Source organism: Phyllobates terribilis, unplaced genomic scaffold, assembly GCF_046119375.1.
Source record: "Phyllobates terribilis strain yellow unplaced genomic scaffold, ASM4611937v1 Scaffold_74__1_contigs__length_7073193, whole genome shotgun sequence".
Taxonomy (NCBI): Eukaryota; Metazoa; Chordata; class Amphibia; order Anura; family Dendrobatidae; genus Phyllobates; species Phyllobates terribilis.
The window spans coordinates 2702927-2722796 of NW_027362834.1; the positions used below are offsets into that span (position 1 = coordinate 2702927).

Here is a 19870-nt window from a genome sequence, read left to right on the forward strand (position 1 = left end):
AAAAGCATTGAATTCTATTCTTTCTGATTTTAGAAACTGCATTAAAGAAGGGGTGCACCGGTCCTGGAGATACTGCAATACCAGGTCAATGCGTGGAGTGGACAGAGCAAGCTCTTTTTCCATCTCCCTGTTCTAAAAATCCATTTAATATATGGTCCCCAGATAGGGGACGTATCAGATATTAAACTGATAAGAACAGATACTACACTTGATCTTAGCCAAAAGGCCGAGAAGCGATAACCAGAATTGGTTTCCGACTACGGTGCCACCCAAGGATTCTGAAAAGTCCATTTGTGGAGATGGCCACCTGGACTCCCGTTAAGAAGACATGCTGTCAACCTCTAGATCCCTCACATGCCTGCACTTTTCGGCTTGCTGCTGCTGCAATCCACGCGTTTTAGATCTGCATAACTCCACCTCTTTTAGCACAGTACCCTCATCCCCCGGCTGTTCCCACCCGCCTCAACACCGTTGGAAGGGAGGAGAACCAATTAAGGCGGGGGGGGGGTGGAACGAGCAGCTGTCTACCCTTAGCAGGAGGGTTGCTGATTAATTACCTCTCCTGCTGCTGCTGCTGCTGGCTGTCCAGCAGCAGACTGAAGGTGGCTGCTGCTGTGCGCAGGTATTTAAAGGCTCAGAGCCTATTATGACACGCGCAGCCAGCGTTCCATTGCCACATTCCGTCTACTGCAGGCGGGATACCTGGATGGCTGAATGTCACTGAGAAGCTCACAGAGACCGCCATAAGCAACAGTTTAAAAGAATGCCACAGACTAATCAACCAAACTTTTTGGGTTGGTTTCTCTTTTATAGTCTGCAGGCATTAAATGAAAGAAGTCAGTGTTCCAGCAGAGGGAGACAACGTTTCAGAAAAGGCATTGTAGCAAACCAAAAAAGAAATTTTAAGCGCAGCAGAGTAACCAGCTCACATACCTGTTAGCTCAGGTGAGTTTAAAAGGATGCTGTTGATAACAAGGGCATTTGCTAAATAGATGGTGTGTGTGCAACAATATACTGAAAGGTCAATTATATTGTGCAGCTTATCTCACCACCTGTAGTTATTTAGGTGAAAGCTCCAAAATGCTTGCCTAATATGTCTGTTTATCCAAAAGGAAGTATAGAGGGAGAGCTAGATAGATAGCATTGCATTACATTACATTACATGGCAATGCAATGCACAGTTGCTGAAGTTGATCCAAAATGAGCTTGTCATCTGGCTTCTGCAACTTTTAACATGAAAAATCCAATGAGGAGAAGAAAAGCAAAGCCAAAGAGTCCATCCCAAAATCCGACAAACAAGCAAAATGTACAAAAAGCATTGAATTCAATTCTTTCTGATTTTAGAAACTGCATTAAAGAAGGGGTGCACCGGTCCTGGAGATACTGCAATACCAGGTCAATGCGTGGAGTGGACAGAGCAAGCTCTTTTTCCATCTCCCTGTTCTAAAAATCCATTTAATATATGGTCCCCAGATAGGGGACGTATCAGATATTAAACTGATAAGAACAGATACTACACTTGATCTTAGCCAAAAGGCCGAGAAGCGATAACCAGAATTGGTTTCCGACTACGGTGCCACCCAAGGATTCTGAAAAGTCCATTTGTGGAGATGGCCACCTGGACTCCCGTTAAGAAGACATGCTGTCAACCTCTAGATCCCTCACATGCCTGCACTTTTCGGCTTGCTGCTGCTGCAATCCACGCGTTTTAGATCTGCATAACTCCACCTCTTTTAGCACAGTACCCTCAACCCCCGGCTGTTCCCACCCGCCTCAACACCGTTGGAAGGGAGGAGAACTAATTAAGGCGGGGGGGGTGGTGGAACGAGCAGCTGTCTACCCTTAGCAGGAGGGTTGCTGATTAATTACCTCTCCTGCTGCTGGCTGTCCAGCAGCAGACTGAAGGTGGCTGCTGCTGTGCGCAGGTATATAAAGGCTCAGAGCCTATTATGACACGCGCAGCCAGCGTTCCATTGCCACATTCCGTCTACTGCAGGCGGGATACCTGGATGGCTGAATGTCACTGAGAAGCTCACAGAGACCACCATAAGCAACAGTTTAAAAGAATGCCACAGACTAATCAACCAAACTTTTTGGGTTGGTTTCTCTTTTATAGTCTGCAGGCATTAAATGAAAGAAGTCAGTGTTCCAGCAAAGGGAGACAACGTTTCAGAAAAGGCATTGTAGCAAACCAAAAAAGAAATTTTAAGCGCAGCAGAGTAACCAGCTCACATACCTGTTAGCTCAGGTGAGTTTAAAAGGCTGCTGTTGATAACAAGGGCATTTGCTAAATAGATGGTGTGTGTGCAACAATATACTGAAAGGTCAATTATATTGTGCAGCTTATCTCACCACCTGTAGTTATTTAGGTGAAAGCTCCAAAATGCTTGCCTAATATGTCTGTTTATCCAAAAGGAAGTATAGAGGGAGAGCTAGATAGATAGCATTGCATTACATTACATTACATGGCAATGCAATGCACAGTTGCTGAAGTTGAACCAAAATGAGCTTGTCATCTGGCTTCTGCAACTTTAACATGAAAAATCCAATGAGGAGAAGAAAAGCAAAGCCAAAGAGTCCATCCCAAAATCCGACAAACAAGCAAAATGAACAAAAAGCATTGAATTCAATTCTTTCTGATTTTAGAAACTGCATTAAAGAAGGGGTGCACCGGTCCTGGAGATACTGCAATACCAGGTCAATGCGTGGAGTGGACAGAGCAAGCTCTTTTTCCATCTCCCTGTTCTAAAAATCCATTTAATATATGGTCCCCAGATAGGGGACGTATCAGATATTAAACTGATAAGAACAGATACTACACTTGATCTTAGCCAAAAGGCCGAGAAGCGATAACCAGAATTGGTTTCCGACTACGGTGCCACCCAAGGATTCTGAAAAGTCCATTTGTGGAGATGGCCACCTGGACTCCCGTTAAGAAGACATGCTGTCAACCTCTAGATCCCTCACATGCCTGCACTTTTCGGCTTGCTGCTGCTGCAATCCACGCGTTTTAGATCTGCATAACTCCACCTCTTTTAGCACAGTACCCTCAACCCCCGGCTGTTCCCACCCGCCTCAACACCGTTGGAAGGGAGGAGAACCAATTAAGGCGGGGGGGGGGGGGTGGAACGAGCAGCTGTCTACCCTTAGCAGGAGGGTTGCTGATTAATTACCTCTCCTGCTGCTGCTGCTGCTGGCTGTCCAGCAGCAGACTGAAGGTGGCTGCTGCTGTGCGCAGGTATATAAAGGCTCAGAGCCTATTATGACACGCGCAGCCAGCGTTCCATTGCCACATTCCGTCTACTGCAGGCGGGATACCTGGATGGCTGAATGTCACTGAGAAGCTCACAGAGACCGCCATAAGCAACAGTTTAAAAGAATGCCACAGACTAATCAACCAAACTTTTTGGGTTGGTTTCTCTTTTATAGTCTGCAGGCATTAAATGAAAGAAGTCAGTGTTCCAGCAGAGGGAGACAACGTTTCAGAAAAGGCATTGTAGCAAACCAAAAAAGAAATTTTAAGCGCAGCAGAGTAACCAGCTCACATACCTGTTAGCTCAGGTGAGTTTAAAAGGCTGCTGTTGATAACAAGGGCATTTGCTAAATAGATGGCGTGTGTGCAACAATATACTGAAAGGTCAATTATATTGTGCAGCTTATCTCACCACCTGTAGTTATTTAGGTGAAAGCTCCAAAATGCTTGCCTAATATGTCTGTTTATCCAAAAGGAAGTATAGAGGGAGAGCTAGATAGATAGCATTGCATTACATTACATTACATGGCAATGCAATGCACAGTTGCTGAAGTTGAACCAAAATGAGCTTGTCATCTGGCTTCTGCAACTTTTATCATGAAAAATCCAATGAGGAGAAGAAAAGCAAAGCCAAAGAGTCCATCCCAAAATCCGACAAACAAGCAAAATGAACAAAAAGCATTGAATTCAATTCTTTCTGATTTTAGAAACTGCATTAAAGAAGGGGTGCACCGGTCCTGGAGATACTGCAATACCAGGTCAATGCGTGGAGTGGACAGAGCAAGCTCTTTTTCCATCTCCCTGTTCTAAAAATCCATTTAATATATGGTCCCCAGATAGGGGACGTATCAGATATTAAACTGATAAGAACAGATACTACACTTGATCTTAGCCAAAAGGCCGAGAAGCGATAACCAGAATTGGTTTCCGACTACGGTGCCACCCAAGGATTCTGAAAAGTCCATTTGTGGAGATGGCCACCTGGACTCCCGTTAAGAAGACATGCTGTCAACCTCTAGATCCCTCACATGCCTGCACTTTTCGGCTTGCTGCTGCTGCAATCCACGCGTTTTAGATCTGCATAACTCCACCTCTTTTAGCACAGTACCCTCAACCCCCGGCTGTTCCCACCCGCCTCAACACCGTTGGAAGGGAGGAGAACCAATTAAGGCGGGGGGGGGGTGGAACGAGCAGCTGTCTACCCTTAGCAGGAGGGTTGCTGATTAATTACCTCTCCTGCTGCTGCTGCTGCTGGCTGTCCAGCAGCAGACTGAAGGTGGCTGCTGCTGTGCGCAGGTATATAAAGGCTCAGAGCCTATTATGACACGCGCAGCCAGCGTTCCATTGCCACATTCCGTCTACTGCAGGCGGGATACCTGGATGGCTGAATGTCACTGAGAAGCTCACAGAGACCGCCATAAGCAACAGTTTAAAAGAATGCCACAGACTAATCAACCAAACTTTTTGGGTTGGTTTCTCTTTTATAGTCTGCAGGCATTAAACGAAAGAAGTCAGTGTTCCAGCAGAGGGAGACAACGTTTCAGAAAAGGCATTGTAGCAAACCAAAAAAGAAATTTTAAGCGCAGCAGAGTAACCAGCTCACATACCTGTTAGCTCAGGTGAGTTTAAAAGGCTGCTGTTGATAACAAGGGCATTTGCTAAATAGATGGTGTGTGTGCAACAATATACTGAAAGGTCAATTATATTGTGCAGCTTATCTCACCACCTGTAGTTATTTAGGTGAAAGCTCCAAAATGCTTGCCTAATATGTCTGTTTATCCAAAAGGAAGTATAGAGGGAGAGCTAGATAGATAGCATTGCATTACATTACATTACATGGCAATGCAATGCACAGTTGCTGAAGTTGAACCAAAATGAGCTTGTCATCTGGCTTCTGCAACTTTTAACATGAAAAATCCAATGAGGAGAAGAAAAGCAAAGCCAAAGAGTCCATCCCAAAATCCGACAAACAAGCAAAATGAACAAAAAGCATTGAATTCAATTCTTTCTGATTTTAGAAACTGCATTAAAGAAGGGGTGCACCGGTCCTGGAGATATTGCAATACCAGGTCAATGCGTGGAGTGGACAGAGCAAGCTCTTTTTCCATCTCCCTGTTCTAAAAATCCATTTAATATATGGTCCCCAGATAGGGGACGTATCAGATATTAAACTGATAAGAACAGATACTACACTTGATCTTAGCCAAAAGGCCGAGAAGCGATAACCAGAATTGGTTTCCGACTACGGTGCCACCCAAGGATTCTGAAAAGTCCATTTGTGGAGATGGCCACCTGGACTCCCGTTAAGAAGACATGCTGTCAACCTCTAGATCCCTCACATGCCTGCACTTTTCGGCTTGCTGCTGCTGCAATCCACGCGTTTTAGATCTGCATAACTCCACCACTTTTAGCACAGTACCCTCAACCCCCGGCTGTTCCCACCCGCCTCAACACCGTTGGAAGGGAGGAGAACCAATTAAGGCGGGGGGGGGGTGGAACGAGCAGCTGTCTACCCTTAGCAGGAGGGTTGCTGATTAATTACCTCTCCTGCTGCTGCTGCTGCTGGCTGTCCAGCAGCAGACTGAAGGTGGCTGCTGCTGTGCGCAGGTATATAAAGGCTCAGAGCCTATTATGACACGCGCAGCCAGCGTTCCATTGCCACATTCCGTCTACTGCAGGCGGGATACCTGGATGGCTGAATGTCACTGAGAAGCTCACAGAGACCGCCATAAGCAACAGTTTAAAAGAATGCCACAGACTAATCAACCAAACTTTTTGGGTTGGTTTCTCTTTTATAGTCTGCAGGCATTAAATGAAAGAAGTCAGTGTTCCAGCAGAGGGAGACAACGTTTCAGAAAAGGCATTGTAGCAAACCAAAAAAGAAATTTTAAGCGCAGCAGAGTAACCAGCTCACATACCTGTTAGCTCAGGTGAGTTTAAAAGGCTGCTGTTGATAACAAGGGCATTTGCTAAATAGACGGTGTGTGTGCAACAATATACTGAAAGGTCAATTATATTGTGCAGCTTATCTCACCACCTGTAGTTATTTAGGTGAAAGCTCCAAAATGCTTGCCTAATATGTCTGTTTATCCAAAAGGAAGTATAGAGGGAGAGCTAGATAGATAGCATTGCATTACATTACATTACATGGCAATGCAATGCACAGTTGCTGAAGTTGAACCAAAATGAGCTTGTCATCTGGCTTCTGCAACTTTTAACATGAAAAATCCAATGAGGAGAAGAAAAGCAAAGCCAAAGAGTCCATCCCAAAATCCGACAAACAAGCAAAATGAACAAAAAGCATTGAATTCAATTCTTTCTGATTTTAGAAACTGCATTAAAGAAGGGGTGCACCGGTCCTGGAGATACTGCAATACCAGGTCAATGCGTGGAGTGGACAGAGCAAGCTCTTTTTCCATCTCCCTGTTCTAAAAATCCATTTAATATATGGTCCCCAGATAGGGGACGTATCAGATATTAAACTGATAAGAACAGATACTACACTTGATCTTAGCCAAAAGGCCGAGAAGCGATAACCAGAATTGGTTTCCGACTACGGTGCCACCCAAGGATTCTGAAAAGTCCATTTGTGGAGATGGCCACCTGGACTCCCGTTAAGAAGACATGCTGTCAACCTCTAGATCCCTCACATGCCTGCACTTTTCGGCTTGCTGCTGCTGCAATCCACGCGTTTTAGATCTGCATAACTCCACCTCTTTTAGCACAGTACCCTCAACCCCCGGCTGTTCCCACCCGCCTCAACACCGTTGGAAGGGAGGAGAACCAATTAAGGCGGGGGGGGGGTGGAACGAGCAGCTGTCTACCCTTAGCAGGAGGGTTGCTGATTAATTACCTCTCCTGCTGCTGCTGCTGCTGGCTGTCCAGCAGCAGACTGAAGGTGGCTGCTGCTGTGCGCAGGTATATAAAGGCTCAGAGCCTATTATGACACGCGCAGCCAGCGTTCCATTGCCACATTCCGTCTACTGCAGGCGGGATACCTGGATGGCTGAATGTCACTGAGAAGCTCACAGAGACCGCCATAAGCAACAGTTTAAAAGAATGCCACAGACTAATCAACCAAACTTTTTGGGTTGGTTTCTCTTTTATAGTCTGCAGGCATTAAATGAAAGAAGTCAGTGTTCCAGCAGAGGGAGACAACGTTTCAGAAAAGGCATTGTAGCAAACCAAAAAAGAAATTTTAAGCGCAGCAGAGTAACCAGCTCACATACCTGTTAGCTCAGGTGAGTTTAAAAGGCTGCTGTTGATAACAAGGGCATTTGCTAAATAGATGGTGTGTGTGCAACAATATACTGAAAGGTCAATTATATTGTGCAGCTTATCTCACCACCTGTAGTTATTTAGGTGAAAGCTCCAAAATGCTTGCCTAATATGTCTGTTTATCCAAAAGGAAGTATAGAGGGAGAGCTAGATAGATAGCATTGCATTACATTACATTACATGGCAATGCAATGCACAGTTGCTGAAGTTGAACCAAAATGAGCTTGTCATCTGGCTTCTGCAACTTTCAACATGAAAAATCCAATGAGGAGAAGAAAAGCAAAGCCAAAGAGTCCATCCCAAAATCCGACAAACAAGCAAAATGAACAAAAAGCATTGAATTCAATTCTTTCTGATTTTAGAAACTGCATTAAAGAAGGGGTGCACCGGTCCTGGAGATACTGCAATACCAGGTCAATGCGTGGAGTGGACAGAGCAAGCTCTTTTTCCATCTCCCTGTTCTAAAAATCCATTTAATATATGGTCCCCAGATAGGGGACGTATCAGATATTAAACTGATAAGAACAGATACTACACTTGATCTTAGCCAAAAGGCCGAGAAGCGATAACCAGAATTGGTTTCCGACTACGGTGCCACCCAAGGATTCTGAAAAGTCCATTTGTGGAGATGGCCACCTGGACTCCCGTTAAGAAGACATGCTGTCAACCTCTAGATCCCTCACATGCCTGCACTTTTCGGCTTGCTGCTGCTGCAATCCACGCGTTTTAGATCTGCATAACTCCACCTCTTTTAGCACAGTACCCTCAACCCCCGGCTGTTCCCACCCGCCTCAACACCGTTGGAAGGGAGGAGAACCAATTAAGGCGGGGGGGGGTGGAACGAGCAGCTGTCTACCCTTAGCAGGAGGGTTGCTGATTAATTACCTCTCCTGCTGCTGCTGCTGCTGGCTGTCCAGCAGCAGACTGAAGGTGGCTGCTGCTGTGCGCAGGTATATAAAGGCTCAGAGCCTATTATGACACGCGCAGGCAGCGTTCCATTGCCACATTCCGTCTACTGCAGGCGGGATACCTGGATGGCTGAATGTCACTGAGAAGCACACAGAGACCGCCATAAGCAACAGTTTAAAAGAATGCCACAGACTAATCAACCAAACTTTTTGGGTTGGTTTCTCTTTTATAGTCTGCAGGCATTAAATGAAAGAATTCAGTGTTCCAGCAGAGGGAGACAACGTTTCAGAAAAGGCATTGTAGCAAACCAAAAAAGAAATTTTAAGCGCAGCAGAGTAACCAGCTCACATACCTGTTAGCTCAGGTGAGTTTAAAAGGCTGCTGTTGATAACAAGGGCATTTGCTAAATAGATGGTGTGTGTGCAACAATATACTGAAAGGTCAATTATATTGTGCAGCTTATCTCACCACCTGTAGTTATTTAGGTGAAAGCTCCAAAATGCTTGCCTAATATGTCTGTTTATCCAAAAGGAAGTATAGAGGGAGAGCTAGATAGATAGCATTGCATTACATTACATTACATGGCAATGCAATGCACAGTTGCTGAAGTTGAACCAAAATGAGCTTGTCATCTGGCTTCTGCAACTTTTAACATGAAAAATCCAATGAGGAGAAGAAAAGCAAAGCCAAAGAGTCCATCCCAAAATCCGACAAACAAGCAAAATGAACAAAAAGCATTGAATTCAATTCTTTCTGATTTTAGAAACTGCATTAAAGAAGGGGTGCACCGGTCCTGGAGATACTGCAATACCAGGTCAATGCGTGGAGTGGACAGAGCAAGCTCTTTTTCCATCTCCCTGTTCTAAAAATCCATTTAATATATGGTCCCCAGATAGGGGACGTATCAGATATTAAACTGATAAGAACAGATACTACACTTGATCTTAGCCAAAAGGCCGAGAAGCGATAACCAGAATTGGTTTCCGACTACGGTGCCACCCAAGGATTCTGAAAAGTCCATTTGTGGAGATGGCCACCTGGACTCCCGTTAAGAAGACATGCTGTCAACCTCTAGATCCCTCACATGCCTGCACTTTTCGGCTTGCTGCTGCTGCAATCCACGCGTTTTAGATCTGCATAACTCCACCTCTTTTAGCACAGTACCCTCAACCCCCGGCTGTTCCCACCCGCCTCAACACCGTTGGAAGGGAGGAGAACCAATTAAGGCGGGGGGGGGGGGTGGAACGAGCAGCTGTCTACCCTTAGCAGGAGGGTTGCTGATTAATTACCTCTCCTGCTGCTGCTGCTGCTGGCTGTCCAGCAGCAGACTGAAGGTGGCTGCTGCTGTGCGCAGGTATATAAAGGCTCAGAGCCTATTATGACACGCGCAGCCAGCGTTCCATTGCCACATTCCGTCTACTGCAGGCGGGATACCTGGATGGCTGAATGTCACTGAGAAGCTCACAGAGACCGCCATAAGCAACAGTTTAAAAGAATGCCACAGACTAATCAACCAAACTTTTGGGTTGGTTTCTCTTTTATAGTCTGCAGGCATTAAATGAAAGAAGTCAGTGTTCCAGCAGAGGGAGACAACGTTTCAGAAAAGGCATTGTAGCAAACCAAAAAAGAAATTTTAAGCGCAGCAGAGTAACCAGCTCACATACCTGTTAGCTCAGGTGAGTTTAAAAGGCTGCTGTTGATAACAAGGGCATTTGCTAAATAGATGGTGTGTGTGCAACAATATACTGAAAGGTCAATTATATTGTGCAGCTTATCTCACCACCTGTAGTTATTTAGGTGAAAGCTCCAAAATGCTTGCCTAATATGTCTGTTTATCCAAAAGGAAGTATAGAGGGAGAGCTAGATAGATAGCATTGCATTACATTACATTACATGGCAATGCAATGCACAGTTGCTGAAGTTGAACCAAAATGAGCTTGTCATCTGGCTTCTGCAACTTTTAACATGAAAAATCCAATGAGGAGAAGAAAAGCAAAGCCAAAGAGTCCATCCCAAAATCCGACAAACAAGCAAAATGAACAAAAAGCATTGAATTCAATTCTTTCTGATTTTAGAAACTGCATTAAAGAAGGGGTGCACCGGTCCTGGAGATACTGCAATACCAGGTCAATGCGTGGAGTGGACAGAGCAAGCTCTTTTTCCATCTCCCTGTTCTAAAAATCCATTTAATATATGGTCCCCAGATAGGGGACGTATCAGATATTAAACTGATAAGAACAGATACTACACTTGATCTTAGCCAAAAGGCCGAGAAGCGATAACCAGAATTGGTTTCCGACTACGGTGCCACCCAAGGATTCTGAAAAGTCCATTTGTGGAGATGGCCACCTGGACTCCCGTTAAGAAGACATGCTGTCAACCTCTAGATCCCTCACATGCCTGCACTTTTCGGCTTGCTGCTGCTGCAATCCACGCGTTTTAGATCTGCATAACTCCACCTCTTTTAGCACAGTACCCTCAACCCCCGGCTGTTCCCACCCGCCTCAACACCGTTGGAAGGGAGGAGAACCAATTAAGGCGGGGGGGGGGGTGGAACGAGCAGCTGTCTACCCTTAGCAGGAGGGTTGCTGATTAATTACCTCTCCTGCTGCTGCTGCTGCTGGCTGTCCAGCAGCAGACTGAAGGTGGCTGCTGCTGTGCGCAGGTATATAAAGGCTCAGAGCCTATTATGACACGCGCAGCCAGCGTTCCATTGCCACATTCCGTCTACTGCAGGCGGGATACCTGGATGGCTGAATGTCACTGAGAAGCTCACAGAGACCGCCAAAAGCAACAGTTTAAAAGAATGCCACAGACTAATCAACCAAACTTTTTGGGTTGGTTTCTCTTTTATAGTCTGCAGGCATTAAATGAAAGAAGTCAGTGTTCCAGCAGAGGGAGACAACGTTTCAGAAAAGGCATTGTAGCAAACCAAAAAAGAAATTTTAAGCGCAGCAGAGTAACCAGCTCACATACCTGTTAGCTCAGGTGAGTTTAAAAGGCTGCTGTTGATAACAAGGGCATTTGCTAAATAGATGGTGTGTGTGCAACAATATACTGAAAGGTCAATTATATTGTGCAGCTTATCTCACCACCTGTAGTTATTTAGGTGAAAGCTCCAAAATGCTTGCCTAATATGTCTGTTTATCCAAAAGGAAGTATAGAGGGAGAGCTAGATAGATAGCATTGCATTACATTACATTACATGGCAATGCAATGCACAGTTGCTGAAGTTGAACCAAAATGAGCTTGTCATCTGGCTTCTGCAACTTTTAACATGAAAAATCCAATGAGGAGAAGAAAAGCAAAGCCAAAGAGTCCATCCCAAAATCCGACAAACAAGCAAAATGAACAAAAAGCATTGAATTCAATTCTTTCTGATTTTAGAAACTGCATTAAAGAAGGGGTGCACCGGTCCTGGAGATACTGCAATACCAGGTCAATGCGTGGAGTGGACAGAGCAAGCTCTTTTTCCATCTCCCTGTTCTAAAAATCCATTTAATATATGGTCCCCAGATAGGGGACGTATCAGATATTAAACTGATAAGAACAGATACTACACTTGATCTTAGCCAAAAGGCCGAGAAGCGATAACCAGAATTGGTTTCCGACTACGGTGCCACCCAAGGATTCTGAAAAGTCCATTTGTGGAGATGGCCACCTGGACTCCCGTTAAGAAGACATGCTGTCAACCTCTAGATCCCTCACATGCCTGCACTTTTCGGCTTGCTGCTGCTGCAATCCACGCGTTTTAGATCTGCATAACTCCACCTCTTTTAGCACAGTACCCTCAACCCCCGGCTGTTCCCACCCGCCTCAACACCGTTGGAAGGGAGGAGAACCAATTAAGGCGGGGGGGGGGGTGGAACGAGCAGCTGTCTACCCTTAGCAGGAGGGTTGCTGATTAATTACCTCTACTGCTGCTGCTGCTGCTGGCTGTCCAGCAGCAGACTGAAGGTGGCTGCTGCTGTGCGCAGGTATATAAAGGCTCAGAGCCTATTATGACACGCGCAGCCAGCGTTCCATTGCCACATTCCGTCTACTGCAGGCGGGATACCTGGATGGCTGAATGTCACTGAGAAGCTCACAGAGACCGCCATAAGCAACAGTTTAAAAGAATGCCACAGACTAATCAACCAAACTTTTTGGGTTGGTTTCTCTTTTATAGTCTGCAGGCATTAAATGAAAGAAGTCAGTGTTCCAGCAGAGGGAGACAATGTTTCAGAAAAGGCATTGTAGCAAACCAAAAAAGAAATTTTAAGCGCAGCAGAGTAACCAGCTCACATACCTGTTAGCTCAGGTGAGTTTAAAAGGCTGCTGTTGATAACAAGGGCATTTACTAAATAGATGGTGTGTGTGCAACAATATACTGAAAGGTCAATTATATTGTGCAGCTTATCTCACCACCTGTAGTTATTTAGGTGAAAGCTCCAAAATGCTTGCCTAATATGTCTGTTTATCCAAAAGGAAGTATAGAGGGAGAGCTAGATAGATAGCATTGCATTACATTACATTACATGGCAATGCAATGCACAGTTGCTGAAGTTGAACCAAAATGAGCTTGTCATCTGGCTTCTGCAACTTTTAACATGAAAAATCCAATGAGGAGAAGAAAAGCAAAGCCAAAGAGTCCATCCCAAAATCCGACAAACAAGCAAAATGAACAAAAAGCATTGAATTCAATTCTTTCTGATTTTAGAAACTGCATTAAAGAAGGGGTGCACCGGTCCTGGAGATACTGCAATACCAGGTCAATGCGTGGAGTGGACAGAGCAAGCTCTTTTTCCATCTCCCTGTTCTAAAAATCCATTTAATATATGGTCCCCAGATAGGGGACGTATCAGATATTAAACTGATAAGAACAGATACTACACTTGATCTTAGCCAAAAGGCCGAGAAGCGATAACCAGAATTGGTTTCCGACTACGGTGCCACCCAAGGATTCTGAAAAGTCCATTTGTGGAGATGGCCACCTGGACTCCCGTTAAGAAGACATGCTGTCAACCTCTAGATCCCTCACATGCCTGCACTTTTCGGCTTGCTGCTGCTGCAATCCACGCGTTTTAGATCTGCATAACTCCACCTCTTTTAGCACAGTACCCTCAACCCCCGGCTGTTCCCACCCGCCTCAACACCGTTGGAAGGGAGGAGAACCAATTAAAGCGGGGGGGGGCGGTGGAACGAGCAGCTGTCTACCCTTAGCAGGAGGGTTGCTGATTAATTACCTCTCCTGCTGCTGCTGCTGGCTGTCCAGCAGCAGACTGAAGGTGGCTGCTGCTGTGCGCAGGTATATAAAGGCTCAGAGCCTATTATGACACGCGCAGCCAGCGTTCCATTGCCACATTCCGTCTACTGCAGGCGGGATACCTGGATGGCTGAATGTCACTGAGAAGCTCACAGAGACCGCCATAAGCAACAGTTTAAAAGAATGCCACAGACTAATCAACCAAACTTTTTGGGTTGGTTTCTCTTTTATAGTCTGCAGGCATTAAATGAAAGAAGTCAGTGTTCCAGCAGAGGGAGACAACGTTTCAGAAAAGGCATTGTAGCAAACCAAAAAAGAAATTTTAAGCGCAGCAGAGTAACCAGCTCACATACCTGTTAGCTCAGGTGAGTTTAAAAGGCTGCTGTTGATAACAAGGGCATTTGCTAAATAGATGGTGTGTGTGCAACAATATACTGAAAGGTCAATTATATTGTGCAGCTTATCTCACCACCTGTAGTTATTTAGGTGAAAGCTCCAAAATGCTTGCCTAATATGTCTGTTTATCCAAAAGGAAGTATAGAGGGAGAGCTAGATAGATAGCATTGCATTACATTACATTACATGGCAATGCAATGCACAGTTGCTGAAGTTGAACCAAAATGAGCTTGTCATCTGGCTTCTGCAACTTTTAACATGAAAAATCCAATGAGGAGAAGAAAAGCAAAGCCAAAGAGTCCATCCCAAAATACGACAAACAAGCAAAATGAACAAAAAGCATTGAATTCAATTCTTTCTGATTTTAGAAACTGCATTAAAGAAGGGGTGCACCGGTCCTGGAGATACTGCAATACCAGGTCAATGCGTGGAGTGGACAGAGCAAGCTCTTTTTCCATCTCCCTGTTCTAAAAATCCATTTAATATATGGTCCCCAGATAAGGGACGTATCAGATATTAAACTGATAAGAACAGATACTACACTTGATCTTAGCCAAAAGGCCGAGAAGCGATAACCAGAATTGGTTTCCGACTACGGTGCCACCCAAGGATTCTGAAAAGTCCATTTGTGGAGATGGCCACCTGGACTCCCGTTAAGAAGACATGCTGTCAACCTCTAGATCCCTCACATGCCTGCACTTTTCGGCTTGCTGCTGCTGCAATCCACGCGTTTTAGATCTGCATAACTCCACCTCTTTTAGCACAGTACCCTCAACCCCCGGCTGTTCCCACCCGCCTCAACACCGTTGGAAGGGAGGAGAACCAATTAAGGTGGGGGGGGGGTGGAACGAGCAGCTGTCTACCCTTAGCAGGAGGGTTGCTGATTAATTACCTCTCCTGCTGCTGCTGCTGCTGGCTGTCCAGCAGCAGACTGAAGGTGGCTGCTGCTGTGCGCAGGTATATAAAGGCTCAGAGCCTATTATGACACGCGCAGCCAGCGTTCCATTGCCACATTCCGTCTACTGCAGGCGGGATACCTGGATGGCTGAATGTCACTGAGAAGCTCACAGAGACCGCCATAAGCAACAGTTTAAAAGAATGCCACAGACTAATCAACCAAACTTTTTGGGTTGGTTTCTCTTTTATAGTCTGCAGGCATTAAATGAAAGAAGTCAGTGTTCCAGCAGAGGGAGACAACGTTTCAGAAAAGGCATTGTAGCAAACCAAAAAAGAAATTTTAAGCGCAGCAGAGTAACCAGCTCACATACCTGTTAGCTCAGGTGAGTTTAAAAGGCTGCTGTTGATAACAAGGGCATTTGCTAAATAGATGGTGTGTGTGCAACAATATACTGAAAGGTCAATTATATTGTGCAGCTTATCTCACCACCTGTAGTTATTTAGGTGAAAGCTCCAAAATGCTTGCCTAATATGTCTGTTTATCCAAAAGGAAGTATAGAGGGAGAGCTAGATAGATAGCATTGCATTACATTACATTACATGGCAATGCAATGCACAGTTGCTGAAGTTGAACCAAAATGAGCTTGTCATCTGGCTTCTGCAACTTTTAACATGAAAAATCCAATGAGGAGAAGAAAAGCAAAGCCAAAGAGTCCATCCCAAAATCCGACAAACAAGCAAAATGAACAAAAAGCATTGAATTCAATTCTTTCTGATTTTAGAAACTGCATTAAAGAAGGGGTGCACCGGTCCTGGAGATACTGCAATACCAGGTCAATGCGTGGAGTGGACAGAGCAAGCTCTTTTTCCATCTCCCTGTTCTAAAAATCCATTTAATATATGGTCCCCAGATAGGGGACGTATCAGATATTAAACTGATAAGAACAGATACTACACTTGATCTTAGCCAAAAGGCCGAGAAGCGATAACCAGAATTGGTTTCCGACTACGGTGCCACCCAAGGATTCTGAAAAGTCCATTTGTGGAGATGGCCACCTGGACTCCCGTTAAGAAGACATGCTGTCAACCTCTAGATCCCTCACATGCCTGCACTTTTCGGCTTGCTGCTGCTGCAATCCACGCGTTTTAGATCTGCATAGCTCCACCTCTTTTAGCACAGTACCCTCAACCCCCGGCTGTTCCCACCCGCCTCAACACCGTTGGAAGGGAGGAGAACCAATTAAGGTGGGGGGGGGGTGGAACGAGCAGCTGTCTACCCTTAGCAGGAGGGTTGCTGATTAATTACCTCTCCTGCTGCTGCTGCTGCTGGCTGTCCAGCAGCAGACTGAAGGTGGCTGCTGCTGTGCGCAGGTATATAAAGGCTCAGAGCCTATTATGACACGCGCAGCCAGCGTTCCATTGCCACATTCCGTCTACTGCAGGCGGGATACCTGGATGGCTGAATGTCACTGAGAAGCTCACAGAGACCGCCATAAGCAACAGTTTAAAAGAATGCCACAGACTAATCAACCAAACTTTTTGGGTTGGTTTCTCTTTTATAGTCTGCAGGCATTAAATGAAAGAAGTCAGTGTTCCAGCAGAGGGAGACAACGTTTCAGAAAAGGCATTGTAGCAAACCAAAAAAGAAATTTTAAGCGCAGCAGAGTAACCAGCTCACATACCTGTTAGCTCAGGTGAGTTTAAAAGGCTGCTGTTGATAACAAGGGCATTTGCTAAATAGATGGTGTGTGTGCAACAATATACTGAAAGGTCAATTATATTGTGCAGCTTATCTCACCACCTGTAGTTTTTAGGTGAAAGCTCCAAAATGCTTGCCTAATATGTCTGTTTATCCAAAAGGAAGTATAGAGGGAGAGCTAGATAGATAGCATTGCATTACATTACATTACATGGCAATGCAATGCACAGTTGCTGAAGTTGAACCAAAATGAGCTTGTCATCTGGCTTCTGCAACTTTTAACATGAAAAATCCAATGAGGAGAAGAAAAGCAAAGCCAAAGAGTCCATCCCAAAATACGACAAACAAGCAAAATGAACAAAAAGCATTGAATTCAATTCTTTCTGATTTTAGAAACTGCATTAAAGAAGGGGTGCACCGGTCCTGGAGATACTGCAATACCAGGTCAATGCGTGGAGTGGACAGAGCAATCTCTTTTTCCATCTCCCTGTTCTAAAAATCCATTTAATATATGGTCCCCAGATAAGGGACGTATCAGATATTAAACTGATAAGAACAGATACTACACTTGATCTTAGCCAAAAGGCCGAGAAGCGATAACCAGAATTGGTTTCCGACTACGGTGCCACCCAAGGATTCTGAAAAGTCCATTTGTGGAGATGGCCACCTGGACTCCCGTTAAGAAGACATGCTGTCAACCTCTAGATCCCTCACATGCCTGCACTTTTCGGCTTGCTGCTGCTGCAATCCACGCGTTTTAGATCTGCATAACTCCACCTCTTTTAGCACAGTACCCTCAACCCCCGGCTGTTCCCACCCGCCTCAACACCATTGGAAGGGAGGAGAACCAATTAAGGTGGGGGGGGGGGGGTGGAACGAGCAGCTGTCTACCCTTAGCAGGAGGGTTGCTGATTAATTACCTCTCCTGCTGCTGCTGCTGCTGGCTGTCCAGCAGCAGACTGAAGGTGGCTGCTGCTGTGCGCAGGTATATAAAGGCTCAGAGCCTATTATGACACGCGCAGCCAGCGTTCCATTGCCACATTCCGTCTACTGCAGGCGGGATACCTGGATGGCTGAATGTCACTGAGAAGCTGACAGAGACCGCCATAAGCAACAGTTTAAAAGAATGCCACAGACTAATCAACCAAACTTTTTGGGTTGGTTTCTCTTTTATAGTCTGCAGGCATTAAATGAAAGAAGTCAGTGTTCCAGCAGAGGGAGACAACGTTTCAGAAAAGGCATTGTAGCAAACCAAAAAAGAAATTTTAAGCGCAGCAGAGTAACCAGCTCACATACCTGTTAGCTCAGGTGAGTTTAAAAGGCTGCTGTTGATAACAAGGGCATTTGCTAAATAGATGGTGTGTGTGCAACAATATACTGAAAGGTCAATTATATTGTGCAGCTTATCTCACCACCTGTAGTTATTTAGGTGAAAGCTCCAAAATGCTTGCCTAATATGTCTGTTTATCCAAAAGGAAGTATAGAGGGAGAGCTAGATAGATAGCATTGCATTACATTACATTACATGGCAATGCAATGCACAGTTGCTGAAGTTGAACCAAAATGAGCTTGTCATCTGGCTTCTGCAACTTTTAACATGAAAAATCCAATGAGGAGAAGAAAAGCAAAGCCAAAGAGTCCATCCCAAAATCCGACAAACAAGCAAAATGAACAAAAAGCATTGAATTCAATTCTTTCTGATTTTAGAAACTGCATTAAAGAAGGGGTGCACCGGTCCTGGAGATACTGCAATACCAGGTCAATGCGTGGAGTGGACAGAGCAAGCTCTTTTTCCATCTCCCTGTTCTAAAAATCCATTTAATATATGGTCCCCAGATAGGGGACGTATCAGATATTAAACTGATAAGAACAGATCAGGTTTCAACATATTTTATTATGTGCGTAAAAGATGGTTTACAATCAAAAACAACAACACAAACAGTACATTATTAAAACACAGAATTCCACCCATAAAAACCCCATATACGATTAGCATCCCTCCTCCCAATACATTTGACATCCCTCAAGTAATAAATATACATCTGGCTAAAAGCGATTTTAAGACAATCCTTCACAGAAATAGCATCACGTTTAAAAAGTAAAATATTGCGTGCCTTCCAAAGGGCGTCTTTAAAACAGTTAATCATACACCAACATATACAATACTGTTGAGGGGTCGGACATTTAAAAAGGCCATATAAAACATATTCATGGTTAAAATCTCTTAAACCGCAAGTCCATTTTAAAAGAATCCCAACTTTGTGCCAAAGTTCCTGTGCAAATGGGCAATTCCACATAAGGTGCAAGGTGGTTTCGTCATAAACACATGAGTCTCTGGGGCATTTTGCTCTGGCCACCAGGCCTCTCCTGTGTTGAAACTCTCTGGTGGGGAGGCACTGGTGGACCACCATCCATGCAATATCCTTATGTCCATTTGCTAAGAATTTCCCGAAGACATTCTTCCAAACTTGCTTCGATCTCTCTTCTGAGAAATTTACTATGGGGGTCACATCTTCATTCCTCCTCAGAAAAGATAAAAGCTTCTTGCGGTCTTTAAAAATGTCCATATTAAAATCACCAAGGCTATAAAATCGAACAGTCTTTTCTAAGATTGCTTGGTGTTTGGGGGGGCATAGTAAAACAGGGGAATTCAACGACAACTTAAACCATCTTTTAAAAATCATCCCACAAGTATATTTTAAAAAATAACTTAGCGCACTATTACCATTAAAATGTTTGAAACAAAAGCAGAAATAATTTAAATACAAATAAATATGTAAGTCGGGGACATCCCTTCCGCCGTTCATTTTATTCTTCCTCATTATTTCTCGCCTTAATTTTTCCATTTTGGAGTTCCATAAAAACATAAAGATCATCCTAGTCATTTTTTTAATTAAAACATCAGAGGGGGGGTACACCATAGCTATATACAGTATGAGGGGTAACAACACTGATTTTATAATTAAAATTTTCCCCTCCATTGTTAGGGACCTCAAACCCCAAAATGATATTTTCTTTGACATTTTTTCTATGACATTCTCCCAGCTTTGAGTTCCCACATTCTCCTCGTTAAAAACAACTCCAAGAATTTTTACATTGTCTCGTTTTATAGTGAGCTGCGGGAGTTGGGCGGTGTCCCAGGATCCCAAAGTCAGACATTCAGATTTATTTAAATTAAGTTTAAAACCGGATG

The 19870-nt window shown here is 44.5% G+C and overlaps 15 non-coding genes across 15 annotated transcripts; all 15 read right to left on the bottom strand.

Moving 5' to 3' along the window:
• Positions 1-47: 47 nt before the first annotated feature.
• On the bottom strand, positions 48-238 carry LOC141195004 (U2 spliceosomal RNA). The gene has a single exon (XR_012267615.1). It is a non-coding gene; the product is annotated as a U2 spliceosomal RNA (small nuclear RNA).
• Positions 239-1358: 1120 nt separating this feature from the next.
• Positions 1359-1549, bottom strand: LOC141195005 (U2 spliceosomal RNA). Its single transcript, XR_012267616.1, has one exon. It is a non-coding gene; the product is annotated as a U2 spliceosomal RNA (small nuclear RNA).
• A 1111-nt stretch (positions 1550-2660) lies between these two features.
• On the bottom strand, positions 2661-2851 carry LOC141195006 (U2 spliceosomal RNA). Its single transcript, XR_012267617.1, has one exon. It is a non-coding gene; the product is annotated as a U2 spliceosomal RNA (small nuclear RNA).
• Positions 2852-3974: 1123 nt separating this feature from the next.
• On the bottom strand, positions 3975-4165 carry LOC141195008 (U2 spliceosomal RNA). Its single transcript, XR_012267619.1, has one exon. It is a non-coding gene; the product is annotated as a U2 spliceosomal RNA (small nuclear RNA).
• Positions 4166-5285: 1120 nt separating this feature from the next.
• LOC141195724 (U2 spliceosomal RNA) lies at positions 5286-5476 on the bottom strand. Its single transcript, XR_012268302.1, has one exon. It is a non-coding gene; the product is annotated as a U2 spliceosomal RNA (small nuclear RNA).
• Positions 5477-6596: 1120 nt separating this feature from the next.
• On the bottom strand, positions 6597-6787 carry LOC141195010 (U2 spliceosomal RNA). Its single transcript, XR_012267620.1, has one exon. It is a non-coding gene; the product is annotated as a U2 spliceosomal RNA (small nuclear RNA).
• A 1120-nt stretch (positions 6788-7907) lies between these two features.
• Positions 7908-8098, bottom strand: LOC141195011 (U2 spliceosomal RNA). Its single transcript, XR_012267621.1, has one exon. It is a non-coding gene; the product is annotated as a U2 spliceosomal RNA (small nuclear RNA).
• Positions 8099-9217: 1119 nt separating this feature from the next.
• LOC141195012 (U2 spliceosomal RNA) lies at positions 9218-9408 on the bottom strand. Its single transcript, XR_012267622.1, has one exon. It is a non-coding gene; the product is annotated as a U2 spliceosomal RNA (small nuclear RNA).
• Positions 9409-10529: 1121 nt separating this feature from the next.
• LOC141195013 (U2 spliceosomal RNA) lies at positions 10530-10720 on the bottom strand. The gene has a single exon (XR_012267623.1). It is a non-coding gene; the product is annotated as a U2 spliceosomal RNA (small nuclear RNA).
• Positions 10721-11841: 1121 nt separating this feature from the next.
• On the bottom strand, positions 11842-12032 carry LOC141195014 (U2 spliceosomal RNA). Its single transcript, XR_012267624.1, has one exon. It is a non-coding gene; the product is annotated as a U2 spliceosomal RNA (small nuclear RNA).
• Positions 12033-13153: 1121 nt separating this feature from the next.
• On the bottom strand, positions 13154-13344 carry LOC141195015 (U2 spliceosomal RNA). Its single transcript, XR_012267625.1, has one exon. It is a non-coding gene; the product is annotated as a U2 spliceosomal RNA (small nuclear RNA).
• Positions 13345-14463: 1119 nt separating this feature from the next.
• Positions 14464-14654, bottom strand: LOC141195890 (U2 spliceosomal RNA). The gene has a single exon (XR_012268461.1). It is a non-coding gene; the product is annotated as a U2 spliceosomal RNA (small nuclear RNA).
• Positions 14655-15774: 1120 nt separating this feature from the next.
• LOC141195016 (U2 spliceosomal RNA) lies at positions 15775-15965 on the bottom strand. Its single transcript, XR_012267626.1, has one exon. It is a non-coding gene; the product is annotated as a U2 spliceosomal RNA (small nuclear RNA).
• A 1119-nt stretch (positions 15966-17084) lies between these two features.
• Positions 17085-17275, bottom strand: LOC141196194 (U2 spliceosomal RNA). The gene has a single exon (XR_012268758.1). It is a non-coding gene; the product is annotated as a U2 spliceosomal RNA (small nuclear RNA).
• A 1123-nt stretch (positions 17276-18398) lies between these two features.
• LOC141196348 (U2 spliceosomal RNA) lies at positions 18399-18588 on the bottom strand. The gene has a single exon (XR_012268892.1). It is a non-coding gene; the product is annotated as a U2 spliceosomal RNA (small nuclear RNA).
• Positions 18589-19870: the final 1282 nt, after the last annotated feature.